At 37.5% G+C, this 5,329-nt stretch overlaps 1 pseudogene across 1 annotated transcript; it reads right to left on the bottom strand.

Annotated features, from left to right (window-relative positions):
- Positions 1 to 2,923: 2,923 nt before the first annotated feature.
- Positions 2,924 to 4,130, bottom strand: LOC311601956 (histone acetyltransferase type B catalytic subunit-like; annotated as a pseudogene). The gene has a single exon. The product of its transcript is annotated as a histone acetyltransferase type B catalytic subunit-like (transcript).
- Positions 4,131 to 5,329: the final 1,199 nt, after the last annotated feature.

Raw genomic sequence — 5,329 nt, 5'->3', positions numbered from 1 at the left:
CTCCTCCCCGACACCCCCTGACCTGCAGAGACTTGAGAAGGAATAATATTTAAATGCCTGAGTGAACTGGTAGTGCAGATTAGCAGCTTCCAAAATGAAAAAATGACTGAGACAGTTAACTGCCTGAACAGTCACCCAACACTCTCTGTAACACTGGAGCCTAGGTTTTTGGCCTTCTAGCCCAATATCTCTGCCAGACTTATTCGGTAAGCAGGAGCTATTGAATTGCTTACTTTGTCTTGCCAGAGTTTGGCCATCGACTTTGCCTGTCTCTAAGCTTGCCCATTTTTAGGCAGAATTCTGTCTGTGACAGAAATGAGGACTTCTGTACAGTGGCTGGTTTGCCACATTTAAAGCCATCTCCATAAGGAGGTTCTTTGATGCTCATCCTCTTCTTTGAGGTTGGCTGTGAGTTGCCAGGAGTTAACTTGTCTTGTTGTCAAAGAATCTTCAGAATAATAAAATCATCTTTAAATGCCATATTCTGTGGGTGTCTGAGGCTTTTGAAGACCTTATTTAACTATTTTACATTATATAGCTATAGAATCATATCTATCTGTTAGACTTAGGATATATATTCTTGTGCTATAATCAGTCTAGTATTTGACATGACCATGATTTGCATCAATATACAAAATTCTATACCAGTGACTTACAAATAAACTTCTTTGTGAGTAGCAATTAAGGCCTTGAAATAAGGAGTAAGTTCAGTTGTCTACCTTTTGTTCTATCTTCCCTCTATATTTCTATATCCCCCTTTCTTACTTTTCAGCTCCTATCTCCTTACCTACAGATAAAAGATAAAGGAAAAGAGAGATGTCCCTGAGTTCAGGCTAGTTTTCTTTCTGTATAAACCCAATAATAACTTATAACACCCTCCCAATGAAAATAAGCATTTGTAGACCAAGAGACCAAACAGAAACCTACCTGAACCCCCTTAGAAGGAATGGGATGTTGTTCTCTTAAGGTTCCTTCAGGCTGAATTTGGGCAAATAATAGCTTAGAAGGGGACCAAAAATTGGGAAAAATGGTTAAGCAAGCCAGGGATTGCATTTGTGGACCAGTTTCTAAATGTTGAGAGATTCCAGGCTTAATAGGAGTCCTTTGTGGGAAAGATTGAAATGCTGGACCAAATGGGATCAGAAGCTTTCTAAACTGCTGTCTGGGAAGCTGTCCAATTCTGATGGGTAACAGCAACAGAATCATCCAGGGATGGAGGTAGGAGGGTGCAGGATGTCAGCATCCAGCATGCTGAGAGGAGTGAATCCTGTCAGGTCTGATCCAGCATCAATGTCTTGTTATTTTGTTCTATAAGCATAATTTCTCACAAGCATTATTGTATGAGGTATGTGGGATGTATGGAATAATTAAGGCTGATACTATGCTCATTGTATGAGCAGAACTGAGGCATCTGAAAATCTTCTTCATGCCATACTAAGAATGTCCTCTAGTAATAAGTCACAGAGAATCTGTGGCCCACATGAAACCTTGTCCATGCATTTACATTTGTATCTCTGCCAGTCTCAGATCTATTCCCATGTAGTGGGCTTAGCAATATAAGTTACCTGCTTGTTCTGTGGTTTGAATTCTTTACATCCCAATCCCACCCCCTCCCTTATTTTCTCCTGATCCCATTCCCTCCCTCATCCCCTTTTCCTCCCTCCTCTAGTCCTTAGAAAGGGCAACCCTCCTCCCCTAACACTCTGACCTCAGCTTATCTAGTGTCCCCTTTACTACATATAACCTCTTCCTCTGTGACATGGCAAGGCCACCCCACACTCTCAGCACTCTGTCCAGTACCAGCTTCGAGTATCGGTAACTGTCTCTATTTTCCACTGGGTGGAGTCTCTCAGAGGACATCTATGTCTTTTTCAGAGTAGGATAGATAAAAATAGCATGATGAATTCTATTATCACAGGAGTACTTACATATAAGAATGACTGGTTACCTGAGAAATCGGGAAATGTTTCATTGAGGATATGCGGCTTGACGAACAAGACCTTTGCTCTAGAGAAAATAAGGGAATGGACATCACAGGGGATAGAGAGCTAAACCATGGAGGAAAAAACTATGTTGTAGTTAAGGAATAAACAGATTGCCTAAAAATTTCAGTGGCAGTTACAGCACTGATGGGGATAGAAAGGGTAGATAAAATAGTTAACTCTATATTAATATAGAAGTCGATGGAAGGTTTATCAAGAAGGAAGTAATGTGATGAGATTTACATTTTGGAAAATATCCTAGCAGAAGTCCTTTTTAGTAATCAGTTTATCAGAGAAAATAATCATCTTCATTTTTTTCTGAAGTTGAAAACTTATTTTTTGTACTTATTGTAAATGAAACAGTTATCTTCATTTATATATGTGCATTTCATTGAATCAGCTGAAGATCTTAACATCAAATCACAAGGTATATCAGAGAAAAAATTAAGTTTCACCTTGCTGCATCAATTTCTTCCAGACATTTCCATTGGATTTTTCAATCTTTCAGTTTCCATTGGATTTCAGATTTTTAGGATTCAATAATAACATAAACATGAACTAATTAAAATATAAAGCACATATGACCTTCCCTACTTGTTCTTTCTCTCTAGGGAAATCAAATCGGTGAACATGACATAAGATTGCCACATTCAAATAGCTGGATTCATCAAGGTGTGCTACCTTGAATCTTTCAAAACATAATATAGTTATTGTGCAACTAAATATTAACATTTACTTGTAACCTATGTTTCTTTTTTCATAAGCCATCTTTTATTCATGTTCATAAACTCTAGACAATATTTTAAAACATACAATCTCTCAAAAGGAAATATTTCACTAAGGAGAACATAGATAACTTTAGGGTCCTCAGAGGTTTCACAGAACAATGCACAGAAATCTGCAGGTATCCTGGGGGGACAAGGGCTTCACTCTTGAGCAAGTCACTCAATGACACGCTGGTAGTCCTCCACTAGCTCCTGAAATTGCTCTTCCAGTTTCTCGTGTTGCACACTTATTTCTATCTGGTTCATCTGATTTGCCAGCTCTTCTGGTTTCAGGCATTTCTTCATCTTCGCAAGATCTCTCTGCTTTTTCTTATAAGGGCTAATTAGTCTTCTTTTGATATCCAGTCTGTAGCTTCTATATTGTTCAGCATCACTCATGTCAGTTACCAACAGTCGAAGAATTTGATAAGCTCGTCTAGCATGTTGCTTATTTATTTTGAACTTCTGCTGTGCTTGTATTGCCATATCTTCATTGAATCCTTGCATTAAACTTTCCCGGGAGAAACAGGGCAAATCTTGACAAAGCTTCACAAGGACAAAGTCTCTCAGTTTCACATAGCTTTTGGGTGGATCTTCCATTGTGATATAAAAAAAATAAAAATAAAAATAAAATAAAAAGTATTTCAGAAAAAAAGAAGAACTGAAGGAGATGCAATGTAGTGTCTGTGAACTGTTTCAAGAAGTTGGGCACCATGGTCTTGACCTTGACATGGAGTCATTATCAGCATCTGACTTACACGTGGCTGGGCTTTGTCTGGGTACACATAGTAATTACAGACTGTCATGTAGCCTGCAGTTGCAAAGAGTGTAGCTCCATTCTTATTATACTTCTCAAATACTAGAAAGTAGTGCCATCTTTCATCATCCACGTCAATAAAGCTAGCAGTTTCAATAAACCACATCAAAAAGGTCTGAAGCCTTTCATGATATTCTCAAAAGCCTCTACATGTCATGTCAGCCTTGTGTATCTGAAGCATAAAGTTTTCTCCTCCTGTTGGACTAGGAACTGAGTATGTATGGAGGAGGGTTCCAAATGTCTTGAAATCGGCTTCCTTTTCCACCAAAGAAAGAAAATCCTTTGTGTTTATGCAAAACCCAGGTGCAATGATTTGTCTGATTTTGCCTCCAATATTGTCTGCCTCCACACAACCAAAGTTCTCATCAACTTGAGATGCATATTTAACACGGAGCATTGTTGACAGGCTACAGGCAATACAGTACAACAGGATCTTCAGACCCTTGTAGACAAAAGCAGTTTCACTAATTTCAGTTCGATGGCTGTGTTGGTGTTCCATTTGTACTCAACTAGATTCTTCTTCACTGCACTCTTATATTCTACCAGAAATTTTTCCATTGCACCAAATCAAATCTGATGACTCCCAGGGCTGCTTCTGCTCCATCAGTCTGTTCCTTCAGCCATGTGCTCAGTGCCATTTTTTTCACCTCCTCTTATAACCTACGTTTCTATCATTGTATTGCAAGTGGAATTTTCTCTATTTGCAGCTGAACAGGGGAAGTATTTCACTTTTTATCAGGACTAGTTACATGTACCAAATTTTTAGAGAAACCACCTTAGGTTACTGAGGACTTCTAATAAGAACAAGCTATTTGTATTTGTCAGTTAAGCTAAGGTAATATTTGACACAGTAACAAAAACTTAAAAGCCATCATAGTTTAATATGAAATTGAAAATATTAGTACTCATTCTTATTATCTCTCTATTTCAGGTTGTCTAAGAGTTCTTGCCACTTGCCACAGTCATTATTCTGACAGGATTCTGATGGAGCAGCTAATCCCTGAAAAGTTATCACTTATAATGCCAAAAGGAAATGCCTCAAGAGTCACACCATACTGAGTAAATTCATCAGAAATAGTTGTGGTTTCAGTCATCAGCATCAGGACCAAGAAGTGCAATTCCATCTGCACATAGGAACATAATTAGTGGATAATAATAAAAATTATACTAACAAGGAAAAAATAATTCTTCTTTCCCAATTACATAAGACATGCAATAGGAGAACTGAACCAGCTTCAGGAAAGAGCATGGCCACGTTGAAAACTGAACAAGTGGTTTCTAATATGAGTCATTATTCTTCCTTCAATTCTTATAAATTTTGGAAAATAGTGGATAGTGATCATGCTTTGCTTTTTGTCCACTTTTGGTTGTTGTTTTTAACAATGTATATTTATTGTTCTGGATCAGTTATTTTTAATGTAATATGTAAGAGGGTGCAATTGGTTGATGGCTTTAAAAGATGCTATAGATGTGAATATAGTAGCAAGTTGCTTTACAGGCTTCTTGATTATTCATTTATATATTTTTACATTGTTGCTTGAACCTATTTAATCTTGAATACAGTGAAATGCTTGTCAATCTCAGCAAATTGCCTTTGGGGTGAAAGTGAAATTCTCAGTGCTTTTGAATATAATTGTTTTTCCTATATAATTCACTTCCTCAGAAAGAAACCATTGAGAATATTGTTTCACTTTCAGAGAAAGAAAGGACAAATTAACTTTCTCATGGTTTTGTGTTTACCCAGTATTAGAAGGTGATTCAGTGGA

This window comes from Acomys minous (genome assembly GCF_964271855.1).
Source record: "Acomys minous genome assembly, chromosome: 7".
Taxonomy (NCBI): Eukaryota; Metazoa; Chordata; class Mammalia; order Rodentia; family Muridae; genus Acomys; species Acomys minous.
This window is presented reverse-complemented; position numbering and strand designations above follow the sequence as displayed.